Below are 23,775 nucleotides of genomic sequence, written 5' to 3'. Positions count from 1 at the left end.
TTAACACCCCACTATCAAAAATGGACAGGTCTTCCAAACAAAAGATTAACAAAGATATTGTGTCACTTAACAATACCTTAGAGGAAATGGACTTAACTGATATATACAGAGCTTTTCATCCCAAAGAAGCAAAATACACGTTCTTTTCAAGTGTCCATGGAACTTTTTCAAAGATAGACCACATGATAGGACACAAAGCAAGCCTCAACAAATTCAAGAAAATTGAAATCATATCAAGCATCTTCTCTGACCACAAGGGTCTGAAACTAGAAACCAACCCCAAGGGTAAAAACCCAAAACACTCAAAAGCATGGAGACTGAATAGCATGCTATTAAACAATGAATGGGTCAAGAATGAGATTAGGGAAGAAATCAAAAACTTCCTGGAAACAAATGAAAACGAACTCACAACAACCCAAAACCTATGGGACACAGCAAAGGCAGTCCTGAGAGGGAAGTTCATAGCAATACAGGCCTACCTTAAGAAGTTAGAAACAGTTCAAACAAACAACCTAACCCTATGCCTACAAGAACTGGAGGAACAACAACAAAGACAGCCCAGAGCAAGCAGAAGGAAGGAAATAACCAAGATCAGAGCAGAACTAAATGACATAGAGACTAAAAGCACAATTGTAAGGATCAATGAATCCAGGAGCTGGTTCTTTGAAAAGATAAACAAAATCGACAAGCCTTTAAGTAGGCTCATCAAGAAAAAAAGAGAGAGGATCCAAATAAACAGAATTAGAAATGAAAGTGGAGAGATTACAACTGATACCACAGAAATACAAAGGATCGTAAGAAATTACTATGAAGACCTGTATGCTAAGAAATTTGAAAACCTAGATGAAATGGACACATTTCTAGAAAAATATAATCTTCCAAAACTGAATGAAGAAGAAGCAGAAAACCTGAACAGACCAATATCAGCAAAGGAAATTGAAGAAGTCATCAAGAAACTCCCATCACACAAAAGCCCTGGACCAGATGGTTTCACAGGAGATTTCTACAAAGCATTTAAGGAAGAACTAACCCCTATCCTTCACAGACTATTCAAAAAAATCCAAACTGATGGAAGACTCCCAAACTCTTTTTATGAAGCCAACATCATCCTAATCCCAAAACCAGATAAAGACACAACGAAGAAAGAAAACTTCAGGCCAATATCGCTGATGAACATAGACGCTAAAATTCTCAACAAAATATTAGCAAACCGCATCCAGCAATATATTAAAAAGATCATCCACCATGACCAAGTGGGATTCATCCCAGGGATGCAAGGATGGTACAATATTCGCAAATCAATAAACATAATACATCACATCAACAACAGCAAAGACAAAAATCACATGATCATATCAATAGATGCGGAAAAAGCATTTGATAAGATACAGCACCCATTTCTGATAAAAACACTCAGCAAAGTGGGAATAAAGGGAGCAGTCCTCAACATAATTAAGGCCATATATGAGAGACCTACAGCCAACATCACACTCAATGGACAAAAACTTAGAGCTTTCCCACTAAGATCAGGAACTAGACAAGGATGCCCTCTCTCACCACTCCTATTCAACATAGTATTGGAAGTCCTAGCCACAGCAATCAGACAAGAAAAAGCAATAAAAGGCATCCAAATTGGAAAGGAGGAAATGAAACTGTCACTGTTTGCAGACGACATGATAGTGTACATGGAAAACCCTATAGACTCCACTCAAAAACTACTCGACCTAATAAATGAATTTGGCAAAACAGCGGGATACAGAGTCAATACCCAGAAATCAAAGGCATTCCTCTACACCAGCAACGAAACTGCAGAAACAGAAATCAGGAAAAAAATCCCATTCGATATAGCAACAAGAAAAATAAAGTACCTAGGAATAAACCTAACCAAGGAGGTAAAAGACCTGTACTCAGAAAACTACACAACACTGAAGAAAGAAATTAAGGAAGATACAAACAAATGGAAGCATGTACCATGTTCATGGATTGGAAGAATCAACATTATCAAAATGGCCATACTACCCAAAGCAATTTATAGATTCAATGCAATCCCTATTAGAGTACCCATGACATATTTCACAGATATAGAACAAACATTGCAGAAATTCATATGGAACCATAAACGACCTCGAATAGCTGCAGCAATTTTGAGATAGAAAAACAAAGCAGGAGGGATCACAATTCCTGATATCAAACTGTATTACAAGGCCACTGTAATCAAAACAGCCTGGTACTGGCATAAAAACAGGCACATAGACCAATGGAACAGAATAGAGAGCCCAGAAATAAACTCAAGTCTATACGATCAATTAATATTTGACAAAGGAGGCAGGAGCATAAAATGGAGCAAAAACAGCCTCTTCAACAGATGGTGTTGGGAGATCTGGACAGCTACGTGCAAAAAAATGAAACTCGATCACCAACTTACGCCATACACGAAAATAAACTCAAGATGGATAAAAGACTTAAATATAAGCCGTAACACCATAAAAGTCCTTGAGGAAAACATTGGCAGGAAAATCTCAGACATTCCACGCAGCAACATCCTCACAGACACATCCCCTAAAGCAAGGGACATAAAGGAAAGAATAAACAAATGGGACCTCATCAAAATAAAAAGCTTCTGCATGGCTAAAGAAAACAGCACCAAATTACAAAGAGTACCAACAGTATGGGAAAACATATTTGCCAACGATACCTCAGACAAGGGCCTGATCTCCAAAATATATAACGAACTCACTCGACTCCACTCCAGGAAGACAAACAACCCAATTAAAAAATGGGCAAAGGACTTGAACAGACACTTCTCCAAGGAAGACATACAGAGGGCCCAGAGTCATATGAAAAGATGCTCAGCATCACTAGCCATCAGAGAGATGCAAATTAAAACCACAATGAGGTATCATCTCACACCAGTCAGAATGGCCAACATAAACAAATCCACAAACAAATGTTGGAGAGGATGCGGAGAAAAGGGAACCCTTGTGCACTGTTGGTGGGAATGCAGACTGGTGAGGCCACTGTGGAAAACAATATGGAATTTCCTCAGAAAACTAAAAATGGAACTGCCCTTTGACCCAGTAATTCCGCTGCTGGGATTATACCCTAAGAACACTGAAACACCAATCCAAAAGAATCTGTGCACCCCAATGTTCATAGCAGCACAATTTACAATAGCCAAGTACTGGAAGCAACCGAAGTGCCCATCAGCAAACGAGTGGATCCAAAAACTATGGTATATTTACACAATGGAATTCTACGCAGCAGAGAGAAAGAAGGAGCTTATACCCTTTGCAACAGCATGGATGAAACTGGAGAGCATTATGCTAAGTGAAATAAGCCAGGAAGTGAGGGACAAGTACCATATGATCTCACCTTTAACTGGCACATAAGCAATAGAAGGAAAAAGCAAACAAAATATAACCAGAGACATTGAAGTTAAGAACAATCTAACAATAGCCAGGGCGGGGGTGGGGGGTGGGGGCGGGGATAGTGGGAAGAGGGTATTACAGGAACTACTATAAAGGACACATGGACAAAACCAAGGGGGAGGGTGGAGAGGGGGGAGGGAGGTGGGTTCACCTGGGGTGGGGTAGAGGGATGGGGAGAAAAGGCATACAACTGTAATTGCATAACAATAAAAAAAAAAAAAATGATGAAGATATAGCCAATCTATCAGATACACATTTCAAAACACTGGTAATCAGCATGCTCACAGAACTGATTAAGTATGGTCACAAAATAGAAGAAAAAGTGAAGGCTATACAAAGTGAAATAAAGGAAAATGTACAGGGAACCACCACTAATGGGAAGGAAACTGGGACTCAAATCAATGATTTGGAGAAGGAAGAAAGAAACATTTAACCAGAACACAATGAAGAATCAAGAATTCAAAATAATGAGGACAGGCTGAGGAACTTCCAGGACAACTTTAAATGTTCCAACATCCAATTCATAGGGATACCAGAAAGAGAGGAGGAAGAACAAGAAATAGAAAACTTATTTGAAAAAATAATGGAGAACTTCCCCAATCTGGCAAAGGAAATACACTTCTAGGAAGTCCAGGAAGCTCAGATAGTACCAAAGAAGTTAGACCCAAGGAAGCACAAACCAAGACACATCATAATTATATTACCCAAGATTAAAGATAAGGAAAGAATCTTAAAAGCAGCAAGAGAAAGGGAAACAGTTACCTAAAAAGGAGTTCCTATTAGACCATCAGCTGATTTCCAAAATAAACCTTAAGGCAAGAAGGGGATGTAAAGACATATTCAAAATCATGAAAGGCAAGGACCTATATCCAAGTTACTCTATCCAGCAAAGCTATCATTTTGAATGGAAGGGCAGATAAAGTGCTTCCCAGATAAGGTCAAGTTAAAGGAGTTCATCACCACCATGCCCTTATTATATGAAATGTTAAAAGGACTTATCTAAGAAAAAGAAGATAAAAAATATGAACAGTAAAATGACAGTCACAACTATTAACAATCTAACCAAAACACAAAAACTAAGCAAACAACTAGAAGAGGAACAGAATCACAGAAATGGAGATCACATGGAGGGTTATCAACAGGGGAGTGGGAGGGGGAAAGAAGGGGAAAATGTACAGGGAATAAGCATAAATGGTAGGTAGAAAATAGATGGGGGAGGTTAAGAATAGTATAGGAAATATAGAAGTCAAGGAACTTATATGTATGACCCATGGACATGAACTAGTCCTTTCCAGCATTACTGGCTCTATTGTCTAGCTTCTAAAAAATAAATTTGCAGGGTTAGATCTGATATGGCAGAGTGAGTGAAAGTTATACTAACCTCCTCCCAGGACCAATCTAGAATTACCATTAAATTGTGCAGAAATTACTCTGAACAACTGAACAATATCGAGAGAGAAGCCTTATAACCATGGACAGACAGAAGAATCAGCTTCAGCACAACGTGACTGGTAGGGAGTATGGTGGAAACATGAGGGCTGGCTGGGCGCTGGCTGGGTGCTCACAGAGAGCAGCTGAAGAGCCAGAGGGATATTTGAGCAGCAAATTGATCCCCCTGAGAAGTGTGGGGTCTAAACCCTAAGTGGGGATCCCCAGCCTACAGCATCAGAGCCCAAAAAGTACACAGAAAACAACCAAAGACGAAAAGCAGCAGGGTTGCTCTCTGTCAGAAATGGATAGCTGGAGATGCAAAGAGCCATTTAAAGGGCCAACGCACAAATTCTCATTTGCAGCCACTTACCCTTAGCTCCAGCAAAGAAAGGGAAAGAGTAGGCTAGAGATACCTGAGAAGAGACTGGGGACAGAAGCTTCGGGGAGAGAGCTGAGAGAAGAGACACTGGGATCCCAATGCTGAATCATCTCCCATATGGCAGCACCCATCCTGCTCAGGCAGACCACACCCCTCCCAGCAGCAGCAGCCTGAGTGGAAACAATAGCCCCAACCCCAGGAGAGATTCTGCCCCTCCCTCTGGGGTGTAAGCATCACTGCTGAGTGCAAAGTGACTAGATTAACAACTGAAGGAGACAGCCACAGATAGTAGATCCCTGGCAGTCTCAGAGCAGGTTACCCAAGGTCAGAGGTCAACATCTGACATCACCAAAGGCAGATCCAAAAGAAAAAACATGGGTAATTCCAGAAGGTCTCGAGACGAAATCCACTGTGGTATTCTAAAGGGTTAGCAATTATTTTCTTTCCTACAGAGCTTTTTAACATTCATTTCTCATCCAGCAAGTTTGTACATATTAAGTCACTAGAATTTATACTACAGATTATGCAAGCACAATTCTAAGGATCGATAAATCCAGGAGCTGGTCCTTTGAAAAGATAAACAAAATTGACAATCCTTTAAGCAGACTCATCAAGAAAAAAGGAGAGAGGACCCAAATAAACACGATCAGAAATGAGAGAGGAGAGATTACAACTGATACCACAGAAATACAAAGGATTGTAAGAAATTACTACAAAGAACTATATGCCAAGAATTTTGAAAACCTAGGTGAAATGGACAAATTTCCAGAAAAATATAATCTTCCAAAACTCAATGAAGCAGCAGCAGAAAGCCTGAACAGACCAGTAACAGCTGACAAAATTGAGGCAGTAATCAAAAAGCTTCCAACATAAAAAAGCCTGGACCAGTTTCACAGAATTTTACAAAGCATTTAAGGAACAGCTTATCCCTATCCCTCACAGATTATTCCAAAAAATTCAAGAAGATGGAAGACTCCCAAACTCTTTTTATGAAGCCAGCATAATCCTAACCCCAAAACCACATAAAGACATAACAAAGAAAGGAAACTACAAGCCAATATCGTTGATGTACATAAGACACTAAAATCCTCAACAAAATCTTGGCAAACCGCATCCAGCATTACGTTCAAAAGATCATACACCATGATCAAGTGAGATTCATCCCAGGGATGCAAGGATGGTACAATATTCGCAAATCAATAAACGTAATACATCACAAAGACAAAACAAAATACAAAAATCACATGATCATGTCAATAGATGCGGAAAAAATATTTGACATGGTACCCATAGCACCCATTTATGAAAAAAAAAAAACACTCAACAAAGTGGGAGAACAAGGAGCATTCCTCAACATAATAAAGGCCACGTATGAGAAACCTACAGCCAAGTACACACTCATTGGGCAAAAACTAAAAGCTTTCCAACTAAGATCAGGAACAAGACAAGGATGTCCACTTTCACCACTTCTATTCAACACAGTATTATTGAAAGTCCAAGCCACAGCATTCAGACAAGAAATAAAAGGCATCCAAATTGGAAAGGAGGAAGCAAAACTGTCATTGTTTGCAGATGACATGATAGTGCACATAGAAAATGCTAGACTCCATCAAAAAGTTATTCAACCTAATAGGTGAATTTGGCAGAACAGTGGGATGCAAAGTCAATATTCATAAGTCAAAGGCATTTTTGTACACCTACAATGAAATACCAGAAACAGAAGTCAAGAAAAAATCCCTTTTGAGATAGCAACAAGAAAAATAAAGTACCTAGGAATAAACCTAGCCAACGAGGTAAAAAAACTGTACTCAGACTACACAACACTGAAGAAATAAATTAAGGAAGACACAAACAAATGAAAGCATGTACTGTGTTCATGGATTGAAAGAATTAACACCATCTAAATGTCCATACTACCCAAAGCAATTTATAGATTCAACTCAATCCCTATAAAAATACTAATGATATATTTCACAGATATAGAACAAACATTTCAGATATTTATATGGAACCATAAACGACCCCGAATAGCTGCAGCAATTTTGAGAAAGAAGAACAAAGTAGGAGGGATCACACTACCTGACATCAAACTATATTACAAGGCCACAGTAATCAAAACAATCTGGTACTGGCACAAGAACAGACACATAGATCAATGGAACAGAACAGAGAGCCCAGAAATAAACCCAAGTCTATATGGTCAACTAATATTCAACAAAGGAGGCACAAGCATAAAATCAAGTAAAAATAGCCTCTTCAACAAACAGTGCTGGGAGATCTGGACAGCTACATGCAAAAAAGTGAAACTCGACCACCAACTTACACCATACACAAAAATCAATTCAAGATGTATAAAAGACTTAAATATAAGCCACAATACCACAAAGTCCTAGAGGAACACATAGGGAGGAAAATCTCAGATATTCCATGCAAGGATATTTTCACTGATGTCCCCTATGAGCAAGGACATAACAGAAGGAATAATAAAATGGGATTTAATGAAAATAAAAAGCTTCTGCACGACTAAAGAAAAAACATCAGCAAAATGAAAAGGGAACCAATGATAGGGGAAAATATATTTGCCAATGATACCTTGTACAAGGGTTTGATCTCAAAAATACATAAAGAACTCATACAATTCCACTCTAGGAAGACAAAAAAAACAACTAAAAAATGGGCAAAGGACCTGAACAGACACTTCTCCAAGGAGGACATACAGAGGGCCCAGAGACATGTGAAAGGATGCTCAGCATCACCAGCCATCACAGAGATGCAAATTAAAACCACAATGAGATACCACTTCACACTAGTCAGAATGTCCATCATAAACAAATCAACAAACAGCAAGTATTGGCAGGTTGTGGAGAGAAGGGAACCCTAGTGCACTGTTGATGAGAACGTAGACTGGCAAAGCCACTGTGGAAAACAGTATGGAATTTCCTCAGAAAACTAAAAATGGAACTGCCTTTTGACCTGGCAATTCCACTGCTGGGACTATATACCCTAGAATCCTGAAACATCAATTCAGAAGAACCTATGCATCCCAATGTTCATAGCAGTGCAATTTACAATAGCCAAGTGCTGGAAGCAACCTAAGTGTCCATCAGTAAATGATTGGATCAAAACCATATGGTACATTTACATGATGGAATACTACACAGCAGAAAAAAAAGGAGCGCCCATCCTTTGCGACAGCATGGATGGATCTGGAGAGCATGATGGTAAAGTGAAATACGCCAGAGAGTGAAAGACAAATACCATATGATCGCATGTGTTAAGTGGAAATTAATCAACATAACAAACAAGCAAGCAAAATATAACCAAAGACATTGAAATAAAGAACAAACTGACAATAACATCAGAGGGGAGGTGGGAAAGGATAATGGGGGGAAAGGGGGAAGGGTTGTGAAAGAATATGTATAAAGGACACATGGACAAAGCCAAAGGTGGGTAGGATAGAGGGTGGGAGATAGGGATGACTGGGGTGGGAAAAGTGGTGGGGGCAAAATGGAGACAACTGTACTTGAACATCAATAAAAAAAAAAAAGAAAAAACCTCTTAAAAAATGTGAAGAAATTAGGAAGTTGTACACTGTTGGTACACTGGTGAAATGGTGTGACCACTAGAGAAAACAATATGGAAGCTCCTCAAAAAAATTAAAAATAGAACTACCATATGATCCATCAATCTCACTTCTGGGGATATATTCAACAGAACTGAAAACAAGATCTCGAAGACATATTTGCACAGCCATGTTCACTGCAGCATTATTCAAAATAGCTAAAAAGTAGAAGCAATCTATATCTCCACCAACAAATGAATATAGGGTCTTCAGGTCAAGATGACAGAGTAGATACACAATTTACTCACCTTCTCCCACAACCACATGAAAATGACAACTAAACAACAACCATCATTGAGAACTGCCTGAAGTCTAGCTGAACAGAAGTCCTTTAACAAAAGATATAGAGAAGAAGCCACATCAAGACTGGCAGGAGGGTCAGAGATGTGAAACGAGCTGGTCCATAGTTAATAATATTGAAATAACTATGTATGGTATCAAATGCGTACTAGATTAATCTGGATGACCACTTTGTACTCATAGTTATACAAACGTCTAATCACTATGTTGTACACCTGAAACTAATATAATATTGTATCTCACGTGTAATTGAAAAATATTAAAAAACAAATATATAGAAAATGTGGTATATACAAAAAATGGAATATTAAACTGATAAAAACGGACACTACACTTGATCTTAACCAAAAGGCCAAGAAGTGATACACAATGGAATATTATTCAACCTTTCAAGTTAGGAAATCTGCCCTTGCTGGTGTGGCTCAGTGGATTGAGTGCCAGCCTGCAAACCAGGGGGTCACTGGTTCGATTCCCTGTGGGAGCACATGCCTGGGTTGCAAGCCAGGTCCCCGGTGGGGGGCGTGCAAAAGGTGGCCACACATTGATATTTCTCTCCCTATCTTTCTCCCTTCCTTCCTCTCTGTCTAGGAATATATAAAATCTTTTTTAAAAATTTATGAAATCTAACTCTCTCAGGTCTGCATAGTTACACTTGTTTGCACACGTGGAGTTTTGTAATCGGGACATAAAGGATCTCAGGACCTCAGGTTGGCCTCACAGTGGCTTTCCTAGAGGGGTGCAACAGGGCCTAAGGTAAGGGGGGGAAAATTAAGAAATCCTGTAATTTCCTACAAACACGGACGCACCTTGAGGACATTATACTAAGTGAAATATGCCAATCACAAAAAGACAAATAATGCATGGTTTCACTTAACATAATCAAACTCATAATAACAGAAAGTAGAATGGGGGTTGACAGGAGCTGGGGCTCCAGAGAAAGAAGCAGAAGCTGTTCAATGAGTACAGAGTTTCAGTCAGGCATGACGTAAAAATTCTGTAAGTCATCTGTACAACAATGTGCACATAATTAATGATACTGTACTGTACACTTGAAAATTGTTGAGGGTAAATTTACATGATTTTTTTTCACCATAAAAAAGTGCAGCCCTTCCTGGTGTGGCTCAGTGGATTAAGCACCAACCTGCAAACCTAAGCATCGCCGGTTTGATTCCCAGTCAGGGCAAATGCCTGTGTTGCAGACCAGGTCCCCAGTGTGCATAAGAGGCAACCACACATTGATGCTTCTCTCCCTCTCTTTCTTCCTTCTTTCTCCTCTCTCTTAAATAAATAAGTAAAATCTTTAAAAAAAAAAAAAAAGTGCAGAGTAGGCACAACTGGATTTATCCAGCATTGGAATTTTATCAACTAAGCAATAAAGGGAGGTAAAAGGTGTTGAAAATATTTGCAACTAAACAATTATGACTGACCACAGGATTTAAACTGAATAAGAAGGGTGAGGATATATAAGGAGGAGTGTGGTAGGACAGTGAAAAGGTAATAGGATTAATGGGTTATAGGTCCCAGCAAGGAAAAAGGACTTTTTGTATTAGAAGGCATGAGCTGGAAAGGTGACAAGTAATTATCAGAGAGTAGGGTACTTGAAATTGAAATTATGGAAGGGGTTACAGTTACTATAATTCAATATAATACAACAACAAGCATACTATTATTGTATAATAGATCTGCAGTATGAAGGACAGTGGAGGACACTGGAGATGGTCAAAAAACCAAAGAGCCATGAAGGCAGTGGAAGAATCACCCAAATGGATGCTGAGACTATCAAGAAGTAGAATAAAGTAGTACTGGAGATGATGAGCAATATAGGAGAAAGTCTTCAGGGAGTAAGAGGAACATAAAGACAGAGTAAGCCAAGGTTCCATGGAAAACTGCAAGGAGCAGTAGTAGTAAGTAGGTGCTACTGTCTGATGAGGAGATTCTAAATCATGTTTTTTGTTTGATGTTAAGTAATGTGGGAGGGAGAGTGCTGTGAAAGTAGCAAAGAGGGGCAAGGAGGATAACCCATCACCAGGTTCAAAGGAGAAGTGGTCAGAAGACAAAATTCAACCACGTGAGAGGAACGCAAAAAAATCAGTCCTCCAGAGTAAATCAAGTTTCAGTTGCAGCAGTTCTCATAAATTTCAGGTCCATGAACTTAGATGGGAAAAAAATTACATCTCTGGTTTCACTAACCTCTAACTCAAATTTAAACTTAATTATTTAATTATGAGAGTAGGGAAAACCCATCCTAGTACTAGCACTAACTTTGTAATCAAAAGAAATTGGATACTTTTATCAAATTACATTGTTGCAGAAACTCAAAGTATTGTATTTGCTTATCATTATTTTTAAGAAAGGGCAGTTAAAACCCACCACTGGCTTACTTAATGAGTTAATAAAAGAACATACATAATGCCATATATAAAAAAATTTAATGACTTTAATAGCAGATTTCAATATAGTTGGTTTCCTTTGTAATCCAATGTACTTTATTTTATACATTTAAAAACATTAGTCTTGAGAAGAGGGACACAGACTTTCCAAAAAAAGAAGAGGGACACAGACTGTCCAAAAAACTTAAGAACACTTTAGACTAAGAAGGTAAACAGAATGGTCAGAAATAAAGGCACAATAAAAAGGCTTCAGGGGTTGAAGAGCAGTGGGAAAAAATGGTCTGCAAAGAGACTATACAGAGCCTAGTGGGGAATAAAGTTCAATGTGAGGTTAAAAGGAATGAAGAAGATAAAGAAAATGTTAAGTGAACAAGGCAGGCTGCAGTACAGCTTGAATCCATGATACCATTAATATAAAACACACAAAAAGTAGAAATATATTTTTGTGAATATTTTAGAAGGATACATAATGTAGTAACACTATGAATAAGAATTACCAATGAGAAGTAAATTGAGAAGGGAGAAAAGAGACAAGAGGGAAGAAAAGAACATTTGCTTTTCCGAATGGAATTGTTTACTACAATCATGAATTACACTTTTTGAAGTTATTTTTAGGGGAATCCCTTTCTAATTTCCTTAGTATATTCTTTGCAGGACACTAAGGACTAGGCCTCTAACTCCCCAGAGCACTCCTTTCAAGGAATGTTGTCCAAAGCAAACATTTTTATAGCAAGGTAAGATGGGCATCAGAAGAAGTATCAATAGTTTCAGCTATTTGGGCTGTCGTGAAGCAATCAGCCTTGTGTCAGCCCTTCAAACATTTGCCTTTTGTGTTGAGGCAAACAGAGGAAACTGGAAGCTTCTTCTGGAGCTCTCTCAAGCATGTCTGGGATAGGAAACGGCCAAGCAGGCCAGGATCAATAGCCACTTCTCATACTGTAGTCTTAATACTTCTGAAATTGAATGGCTATTGCTGGTGTATAGGGAACCTACTGGTATTTTCATTCACCATTTATATAACCATTTTTTACTGAATATGTTTTTTAGTTTTCCAAGTTTGTCAATTGATTCTCTTGATTTTTCTAGGTAGATTATGTGCCCTAACAAAGAGCATATGCAGAGTGTATAAATTTTGACTTTCCCTTTCAAATATTTACACTTTTTTTCTTCAGCCTCTCTTATTCCACTGGCAAGAACAGCCAGTTAAATGTTCCACAGCATTAAGAACAAGTATTGTTCTTTTTTTTTCATGGAAAATACTTAACAATTGAGTTTACTATAATATGCCTTAGGTAGTTTGACCCCTTATCAAGTTGTGCAAGTTTCATTCTTTTCCTAAACTTAGTCTATCAGAAATAGTTACTGAATTTTTCCTATTATCTTTGTCAATTGAGATGATCGTATTGTTTTTCTTTTTTGATTATTAATATAGTGTAATTGGCACTAATAGATTTCCTAAGGTCAAATCATCCTTTGACTCCCTGGTCTAGCTTTACCCTACAGTTTTTGTATAATGTTGGATTTGGTTTGTTGTTATTTTATTTTGGATTTTACAATTAGGTGATAAATGAAAATAGCCTAGTGTTTTCTTGTGTTATCCTTTTTTCTAGCAGAATTATGCTAGCTTTGAAGAGCACCTTCTCTCTTGCATTTTCTTTCTTTCCTCTAGAAATGTGTAATACAGGAACCATCAATTACTTTAGTCCTATAAAAACATCTGACCCTTTTAAGAGGTACATAGAGCTTTGACAATATTTCTATTTCTTCAATAGCTACTGGATTATCAAGCTTTTTTTCCTATTTCTTCTGACAAATTCAGCAATTTATATTTTTCTAGGAAATAATCCATTTCACCCAATTCCTAGGAGTGGTATACATAATATCCTAAGGCTTTCATCTTGATATTGATAGCAGTGTACCTAGCTCCTTTTTAATGTTTACTTCTAGCTTGTTTTCTTCTTAATCAGATTTGCCCAGAGTCTGCCAGCTTTTGAACTTACTGAAGAGTTGTTTTGTTATTCATTAATGTGTGATTTTATATTATTTTTTTCATTCTACTTCATTTGGGTTAATTTCATTGCTTTTAGTCAGTTTGAATTGAATACCTTGTTCATTCTGCTTTAATGTTTCTTGTTTACTAATATGTAATTGCTTTGAATTTCTCACAAAGTTACACATTGGCTACATTAATATGTAGTGTTCTCACCATAATTAACTTCTAAACTGTGTGACTTCAGTTATATTGTCTTTCTAAGCCATTTAAAAGGCCAGTCTCCTCTCCTCCCCCAAAGACCATCAGTATTTTTGTTTTGGGTTTGTATTTTTGTTTGTTCTATAAGTTTGTGTTTGGGGTGGAGGCAGAGGCATCCTATTGCTCTTAGTTTCTATTGCACTCTGGTCAGAAAATATAAATATAACCAACTTGATTTTTGCTTTCTAAAAATCTTATTTTCTTTGTGGCAGAAAACATGCTCACCTTTTTGAATACGCAATGTTGGGAAAACAAATATTCTCAAGAAACCTACATATGTGCAGCAACTACAGACAGTCTTCATTAAAAATCTAGAACTAAGAAATGGAAAGCCAGTAAACACTAGCAATAGAGTTCTTTTTCTCCTCCTCAAAGCTACCCAATACCTCATTTCTGTAATGTATCTGATTCACTTTTCTCTCTAAAGATCAACTTCTGATTACCTAGCAATGTGAATCCCACCACTCTTGACTAGGAGCAAAGCCTCAGAGTCTAATGGGCTGAGCATTCCAATGCTAACTCCGATCCTCCAGTGAGTGACCCAAAAACAAATTCCTAGGTAAAACAAGTGGAATGGGGGCCCAATCTCACTCTACTCACCAATGGCCAGGAAAAGCAAGGTCACTGTTGTAAAGACTTTTTAATGTTCATTCACGGCCAGATCTCTGCTTCCAGTAACATACTGGTGAAAGTTACATAATTGCTGGTTAAAAGACCCTTCAATGTTGTCTTCCCTTCTACAGAAACCAAGAAAGTCTTGTGTTCCAGAGGTAGAGCTACAAGATCGTAGACCCTCTGACAGGTGTAATGTGACCTGTCTACTTGATCCAAACTGGACATGAAGTAAGGAACTTTTCACTTTGTCAAGCCACTGAAATTTGTAAACTTTTTTTATTAATGAAGCATACTTTAGCCTACCATGATTAGTAATGTCTTGTTAACACCTCCCAGAACCGTGGGAAGGTCAAACTCTCTGATATATTCACTATTCATAATAAAATTGACGTCTCTTGAACAAATGGAATTTGGGGAAGAGTGTCTTTCTCTTGTAGAGTCTCCAAATTTTTCTAAAAATAATATATATGGTTTACACAACCAGAGGAAAATACTCTTTAAAGTCCTAATAAAAGTTTCAATGGCATTAGCACTTTGGAACTAGAAACTTACCCTTATCTAGGCTAGCCATGAGGACTTTTATTCTATAGAACCAAGAACTGAGAGAGACCTAAAGCATGTCCTGAGTAACACTATTCAACTACTTAGTACTAGACTAAGGATAATTACTCAGACCTGTGGATTATTTAAGCAGTCAAAATAATACATCTTAAGATTTATTCCCTCATCTTTTTAAAATACAAGTATACTTTCTAAGATTCATCACAGATCTATTTCCCCACTTTATTCTAATCAATTATTGGCATACCTCACTACATTCTCAACCTAAATTAAATAAGCTCAGGTCTACTTTTTTTTGCAGGATATGACTATACATTTTTTATTATTTTTACTTTTGAAAATTTTATTTATCAATTACAGTTTATACTTAATATTATTTTATATTAGTTTCAGGTGAACAGCCTAGTGGTTAGACATCATATACTTTACAAAGTGGTCACCATGAAATTTCAAGTACCCACCTAACATCGTACATAGTTAATACATTATTGACTATATTTCCTATGTTGTATTTTACATACTTGGGATTATTCTGTAACCACCAATTCGTACTTTTTCTTTTTAATTTTTATTGTTGTTCAATTACAGTTGTCTGCATTTTCTCCCCACCCCTCCACCCCACCCCAGCCAAACCCGCCTCCCTCCTCTCCCTTGATTTTGTTCATGTGTCCTTTATAGTAGTTCCTGAAAACCCCTCTCCACACTATCCCCTCCCCAACCTCCTCTGGCTATTGTTACATTGTTCTTAACTTCAATGTCTCTGGTTATATTTTCTTTTCTTTTTTCTTTTGTTGATTAGGTTCCAGTTAAAGGTGAGATCATACGGTATTTGTCCCTCACCACCTGGCTTATTTCACTTAGCATAATGCTCTCCAGTTCCATCCATGCTGTTATGAAGGGTAGGAGCTCCTTCTTTCTTTCTGCTGCATAGTATTCCATTGCATAATGTACCAAGATTTTTAGTCTACTCATTTACCGGTGGACACTTTGGTTTCTTCCAGCACTTGGCTATTGTAAATGGTTCTCCTATGAACATTGGGGTGCACAGGTTCCTTTGAATTGGTGTTTCTGGGTTCTTAAGGTATAATTCCAGCAGTGGAATTGCTAGGTCAAAGGGCAGTTCCATTTTTTGTTTTCTGAGAAAGTCCATACTGTTTTCCACAGTGGCCTCACCAGTCTGCATTCCCACCAACAGTGCACTAAGGTTCCCTTTTCTCCGCATCCTCTCCAACATTTGTTTGTTGATTTATTTATGTTGGCCACTCTGGTGTAAGATGGTACCTCATTGTGGTTTTAATTTGCATCTCTGATGGCTAGTGATGCTGAGCATCTTTTCATATGTCTCTGGGCCCTCTGTATGTCTTCCTTGGAGAAGTGTCTGTTCAAGTCCTTTGCCCATTTTTTAATTGTGTTGTTTGTCTTCCTAGAGTGGAGTCATGTTAGTTCTTTATGTATTTTGGAGATTGGGCTCTTGTCTGAGGTATCATTGGCAAATATGTTTTCCCATACTGTTGGTTTTCTTTACCTTTTAATGCTGTTTTCTTTAGCCATGCAGAAGCTTTCTATTTTGATGAGGTCCCCTCTATTTTGATTTGTTTATTCTTTCCTTTACGTCCCCTGCTTTAGGGGATGTGTCTGTGAGGATATTGCTGCGTGGAATGTCTGAGATTTTCTTGCCAATGTTTTCCTCTAGGACTTTTATGGTGTTACGACTTATACTTAAGTCTTTTATCCACCTTGAATTTATTTTTGTGTGTGGTGTAAGTTGGTGATTGAGTTTCATTTTTTTGCATGTAGCTGTCCAGATCTCCCAACACCATTTGTTGAAGAGGCTATTTTTGCTCCATTTTATTCTCCTGCCTCCTTGTCAAATATTAATTGACCGTAAAGACTTGGGTTTATTTCTGGGCTCTCTGTTCTGTTCCATTGGTCTATGTGCCTGTTTTTATGCCAGTACCAGGCTGTTTTGATTACAGTGGCCTTGTAATTCAATTTGATTATCAGGTATTGTGATCCCTCCTACTTTGTTCTTCTTTCTCAAAATTGCTGCAGCTATTCGGGGTCGTTTATGGTTCCATATGAATTTCTGCAATGTTTGTTCTATATATATGAAATATGTCATGGGTACTTCAATAAGGATTGCATTGAATCTATAAATCGCTTTGGGTAGTATGGACATTTTGATGATGTTAATTCTTCCAATCCATGAGCATGGTACATGCTTCCATTTGTTTGTGTCTTCCTTAATTTCTTTCTTCAGTGTTGTGTAGTTTTCTGAGTACAGGTCTTTTACCTCCTTGGTTAGGTTGATTCCTAGGTACTTAATTTTTTTCCTTGCTATTCTAATGGGATTTTTGTTCTGATTTCTGTTTCTGCTTTTTCATTGTTGGTATACAGGAATGCCTTTGATATCTGAGTATTGACTTTGTATCCGACTATTTTGCCAAATTCATTTATTAGGTCGAGTAGTTTTTTGGTGGAGTCTATAAACTTTCCATGTACACTATCATGTCATCTGCAAACAATGACAGCTTCATTTCCTCCTTTCCAATTTGGATGCCTTTTATTGCTTTTTCTTGTCTGATTGCTGTGGCTAGGACTTCCAATACTATGTTGAATAGGAGTGGTGAGAAAGGGCATTCATGTCTTGTTCCTGATCTTAGTGGGAAAGCTCTAAGTTTCTGACCATTGAGTATGATGTTGGCTGTAGGTCTCTCATATATGGCCTTTATTATGTTGAGGAATGCTCCCTCTATTCCCACTTTGCTGAGTGTTTTTATCATAAATGGGTGCTGTAAGCTTAGGTCTTTTGATCCACTCTCCTAGTCCTCCAAACTTTTCTTTCTTAACACCAATATAACATTGTAATCATATAACGGGGAGGGTTTGGGTTTTTTTAATGCTGGTTTCCCTCATTAGAGTACAAGCACCATAAAAGAGCTCAGGGCTATTTTTTCATTATTATATAGCCAATTCTGAGCAGACTCTGGTCTATAACAGGTGGTCATTACAAACTTATCAACTTGAATTATACTTTCCAAGCCTTACGGACTTTGAAATTATTACTGAAACTAAAACTGATCACGCAGAAAGCGTGTTTCTTCCTACTTAGAAAAGTTAAGGGTTCTATCGAAGGGCAAAAAAATGGGAGGTTTTCATAAAGGGTACTGAAATAACACCTTCTAGAAATCAAGTAAACTAGTAATCAAGGGGAAAAGGGAGTTCAAACATACTAATAATACAAAGTAAACCTATCTGCATCATCAATGCCTTTCCTCCTATTAAAAAAAAGAAAGTTTATGTAAAAACATAAAACTAAAATTTCCCACGCTGACCAGTATGCTTTGGTTGAGCATCATCCTGCAAAGGTAACAATAGGCAGCACAATTCCCGGTCAGAACACATGCCTGGGCTACGGGTTCAGTCCCCGGTTGGGGCACCTACAAGAGGGAACCAATCAATGTTTATTTCTCACACTGATGTTTCTCTCCCTCACTATCTCCCTCCCTTCCCTTCTCTCTAAAAATAAATAAATAAAATCTTTTTAAAAAAAAATTAAAATTTCCCCACACTCCAACCAATCAAAATTGAGATAAAGGAAATCCCAATCACTTTAATTTCTTATGACGGACATTTAACTTGCTGATTTTTGCCCTTTCTACTTTTCTAATATATATTTTTAAAACTGCAACACTTCTAGTTATTGAATTAACTGTATCCCAAATTTTAACATGACATATATTTTCATTATTATTGAATCCAAAATAATTTCTAATTCCTTTGTAACTTTTTATTTGACCCATGGGTTATTTAGAAGTACACTGCTTTTTACACAATTGAATACTACACAGCAGAAAGAAAGAAGGAACTCCTACCCTTTGCAACAGCATGGATGGAACTGGAGAGCATTATGCTAAGTAAAATAAGCCAGGCGGTGAGGGACAAATACCATATGATCTCACCTTTAACTGGAACATAATTAACAAAAGAAAAAAGCAAACAAAATATAACCAGAGACATTGAAATTAAGAACAAACTAATAATAATCAGAGGGAAGTGAGGAGGGGACAATGAGGGGAAGCGTTTTTAGGAACTACTATGAAGGACACATAGACAAAACCAAGGGTGAGTGTGGAAGCAAGGGAGGGAGGTGGGTTTGGCTGGGGTGGGTGGGAGTGATGGGGGGAAAATGCAGACAACTGTAATTGAACAATAAAATAATTCTAAAAAAATAATAAAATAAAAAGAAGTCCACTGCTTAATTTCAAAGAGTTTTCTCATTTGTCATTGATTTCTAACTTAATTCCATTATGGTCACAGGACATGGTGACTAATTTCAATCCTTTAATATTTGTTGAGGCTTGTTTTATGACCCAGCAAATGGGTTATTATGTCTATCCTTACTAGGTGTATGTTATTCTGCATATATTTATTGATATTAATTAGATTAAGTTTTTCTATATACATTATATTAATTAGGTTAAGTTTTTCATTGTGTTGTTCAACTTTCTATATCCTTACTATTTCTTTGTCTATAGTGTGATTACAGTCCCCAATCAAAAAATTTAGGTAACTTACACAGTGCGTTGTGTCAGATATGGTTCTAAGATAGATGTACATACAACTTCTCAATAGGAAGACAGGGACCATTATTCCCATTTTAGAGATGAGCAAACACAGAGATATCAATTACTAAAATGCTAGCCGCACAGCTAAGAAGAGGCAGAATTGGGATTTAAAGGCAAGCAGAGTCCATGCTCTTAACATGTGTGTATGTGTGTAGATGTGTAGATGGATGGATGGATGGAGAGAGAGAGAAAGTGGTAGACAGTCTGTCCAGTAAAAGTCCAACCAGTTAATATAATGACAACAGTTTGCGTAACATCGGTGTAACCTGGAAGCTAAGGAGAATAGACTGGAATGCATGTATGTGGACAATGATGACTGCACTGTACTAGTCAGCAGGGACAGTAGACACTGTTGAGTGAGCATGTGTACTGTGTGGCCCTCCCATTCAAAATACTGAGCAAGAACTAACAAACTGTGTCAAATTTTGTGTTAAGCTTGAACATTCTTCTGCGGAAACTATTGGCATGATTCAGAAGGCTGCAACTATGGGCAACTGGTGATTGGCAGCTTCATCATGACAACACATCCACTCATGTATCACATATCCTGCAGAGATTTTTGGCAAAACATCAAATTACCCAGGTGAATCAGACTCCCTAGACCCCAGATTTGGTGCCCTGCAACATCTAGCTTTTCCCAAAACTAAAATCACCTTTGAAAGGGAAGAAATTTCAGACCTTCAAGAAAATACTATGGAGCAGCTGATGGCAACTGGGAAACCTGTGTGAGGTTCCAAGGTGCCTACTTTGAAGGGGACTGAGGCATCATTGTCCTATGACAATGTTTTTTGTATCTTCTTCAATAAATGTCTCTATTTTTCATATTATATGGCTGGATACTTTCTGCACAGACGTATATAAAACAATGATCCTAAGATAAAATATTTTACCTCAAATAAAAAAAATTACTGAAATTGTCAAACAATGGTTAAGAACAATTTTTTATCAAAAATGCTTAAGATGTAAATTTTCAAAGAACGTAAATATTGCATATCCTTGGGGAAACTACGCAAAAGTATAAACAGAAAAAGAAGACTGAAAAGAATTATACTAAACATTAGCAATGGTTGTTATGAGATGGAGATGTTTTTCCTTTTGTTCTACTTTTCCATGTTTTCGAAATGATGAATAGGTATCACCTTTATCAAAAGAAAAAACTGAAGAGTGTTCTAAAATCATTGACTGAATTGACAACGCTCTGTCTTAATTTTCAACTTAAGAGATAGAAAAATGCTAGGGAGACAAAAATCACAGGAGATAATGGATATAAAAGTGCTTTGTAAACTACAGAGTTGTACAGTACGAATGTTAGTAATTACAAAGCATCCTAGGACTATGCCTGGATAGTTTTAAATGCCTGGTCATTTTAAATTTTAAATATTCTGTTTGAAAAAATTCAGAACACTTGATTTTTGAAGGGCAAAGATTAAAGTGCCACATATCCTGGAATATCAACAAAAAGGAAAGTAACAACAAATTGTAACATCACATTCTTTCAGTATCACTGAAAATCCCAATTTGAAATTCAATAAAATGTCGATTCAGCACTAAAGATAAAAACAGGAAACCTAAATTTAACTACCAAAAGTGGTATATTATTTTTAGAAAATAAATTTTATAACTCCTAAAATAAGAATAATTCATTACACATATTGGATAACTAAAGATGTGCATATCACAGTTAGTGATAAGAATACATGCTCAGTCTATTTATGTTTCCTTTCAAAGTTTCTTTTGCTATTTCGGCAACAAAACCTATGAATAAAGAATGCACAGCTGCCTAGCAGATGTATAGTTTCAGTGTTTACATTCCATTCTTTCTAGCTTCATTCTGCTAGAGGTTTTGAATTTTCTATTTCCATATGGTTTTCGACCTCTCTAAGTTTAGGTTCTACCTCCCCACATCTAATTCTATTTTTGTCTGTTATTACAGAAAAACACATAAATTTGAAACATCTTCAACTTAACTTTTTTTAAAGCTTAAAAGATTCATAGATGAAAAAGAGAGGAAGAATACACAGGAATAAAAGGATGATCACATAACTAACCAAATTTCAAAAACTTTCTATTTCTATTCACTTATTTTTATTTTTATTTTGTCACTTATAGCAAGGATTACTACCAAACTCCACTCATTGGGCCAAAGACCCTTGTGGTATTAGCACAAACCTTGCCCCTCATTGTAGCACACTACCTATACTTGTGAGTTCATTGTTTCTATTTCTATTTAGATAACTCCCCTCCTTGTTCCCTTAATTCTAAGTTCTTAAATTTTAGGTTCAGGCTTTCAGGTTTAATGCATGAACAGAATGTCAGTTTAATACACCTGATTTCCTCAAATTCTTAAATTAGGATAGAAACATTAAGTAGTAAAATTTTTTTAAAACTTACACTGTGTATACCAAAAATTTTATAGCTGTTATCTTTGCATAGAATGAATGTGAGGGATTTTTACTATTTTTCTTAGGGTTTTTCTGTGTTTTAAAAGTAAGCATTAACTTTTATAATCAGGAGGTAAAAAAGGCTTTTGTTTTATTTTGAAGAGAAACCTGCAAAGAGATTATTTTTATTTATTTTTTGTAAAGATTTTATTTATTTACTTTTAGAGAGGGGAAGGGAGAAAGAGAGGGAGAGAAACACCAGTGTGTGGGTTGCCTCTTGCATGCCCCCTACTGGGGACCTGGCCTGCAACCCAAGATATGTGCCCTAGACTGGGAATCAAACTGGTGACCCTTTAGTTCACAAGCCAGCACTCAATCTACTGAGCCACACGAGCCAGGGCAGAAAAAGATTATTTTTAATATCTACATGACATAACAAATTATGTTCAAATAATTTTTATGGAACAACATAATTTAATAATATTCCAGAAGACTGCCTCGGCATCATTGATGAGTAAAAATCAGTTTCACTTCTCAACCTGTTTGGTTCCAAAAACTGCCCCATAGATAGATTTATTCACTTTTATTTTCAATCAATAGAGCAGTACTTTATATCTTTTTTCTTCCTGTTCTCTCACAGGGTAGATTTTAAATGTATTTTAAGAACCAATACAAATAACATAATTATGTTATGCAAATATCTACCCAATTTCAACAACTTTAATAATAATAGCCATGGTAAAGCTGTACGGCTTGTCTGTGTGTTCATCATCAACAATTAATCTCACATGTATCACAAATGAGATATATAACCAAGCACTGATTTTAAAAATACTTATATAGGGTTATTAATAAACGTTTAAAATGCAACTGTACTCCACTGACATTTTTAATATTTTTTCCATAATGCAAAGGAAACATTAGGCAAGTCAGAGAGTATCAATCTAAAGTTACCTATGAAAAGTTTCTAACAAATTTTAAATATTAAAAATAGAAGTTAATTCTTGCCCTAGCTGGTGTGGCTCAGTGGACTAGGCAATGGCCTGCGAACCAAAAGGTCGCCGGTTTGATTCCCGGTCAGGGCACAAGCCTGGGTTCCAGCCCAGGTCCCCAGTTGGGGGTACGTGAGAAGCTAACAATAGATGCTTCTCTCTCACATTGATGTTTCTCTCCCTTCCTCCCTCTTTCCCTAAAAAATGAATAAAATCTTTAAAAAAAAAGTTAATTCTTAAAAGTCAATCAAATTTAACCCATCAAACATATACCCAGACCTTGAATGGAGATAATGTTTTAGGAGGTACCTCAAGTAGCAAACACAGGCAAACTCATCTACTGTATGTGCAGAACATGGAATAAAAGCAGACAAAATAAAGTAAAATGTGTGCATGCGTGTGTGTGGTACACAACCTCATCTTAAAATAACCCTACTCCATTTGAGAATAAATATAATTCTGTGGTTAAAAACATGGACTGTAAAGTCAGACTACCTGGGTTTGAATCCCAGCTCTGCCACTTACGTACAACCCTTGACAAGTTATTTAACCCTTCACAAGTTATTTAACCTTTACAGCCTCATTTTCCTCATGTGTAAAGGGAACTGATAATATCTATCAAATACCTTACAGAATATTTGTAAGGAGTAAATGGATTAATATGTGTAAAGTGCTTAAAATAGAGCCAGGCACATAATAATACTAAGGAAAACATGTTAGGCAAAATATAATCACTTCGATTCACCTCAATCTTGTATTTTACTGCTCTAGATTATTTAAAACCAACTTACCTTTTT

At 37.0% G+C, this 23,775-nt stretch overlaps 1 protein-coding gene, 2 non-coding genes and 1 pseudogene across 5 annotated transcripts in view; 1 reads left to right on the top strand and 3 right to left on the bottom strand.

Annotated features, from left to right (window-relative positions):
- BMPR1A (bone morphogenetic protein receptor type 1A) overlaps positions 1 to 23,775 on the bottom strand; it is a 175,402-nt gene that overhangs the window by 131,178 nt on the left and 20,449 nt on the right. The gene's annotated exons all lie outside the window — the stretch shown is intronic.
- LOC112305666 (U2 spliceosomal RNA) lies at positions 9,442 to 9,524 on the bottom strand (annotated as a pseudogene).
- Positions 9,787 to 9,907, top strand: LOC112305646 (small nucleolar RNA SNORA64/SNORA10 family). The gene has a single exon (XR_002974824.1). It is a non-coding gene; the product is annotated as a small nucleolar RNA SNORA64/SNORA10 family (small nucleolar RNA).
- On the bottom strand, positions 21,707 to 21,867 carry LOC112305702 (small nucleolar RNA SNORA62/SNORA6 family). The gene has a single exon (XR_002974857.1). It is a non-coding gene; the product is annotated as a small nucleolar RNA SNORA62/SNORA6 family (small nucleolar RNA).

This window comes from Desmodus rotundus, chromosome 4, assembly GCF_022682495.2.
Source record: "Desmodus rotundus isolate HL8 chromosome 4, HLdesRot8A.1, whole genome shotgun sequence".
Taxonomy (NCBI): Eukaryota; Metazoa; Chordata; class Mammalia; order Chiroptera; family Phyllostomidae; genus Desmodus; species Desmodus rotundus.
The sequence above is the reverse complement of the archived record's forward strand: the minus strand, read 5'-3'. Positions and strand labels throughout refer to the sequence as shown.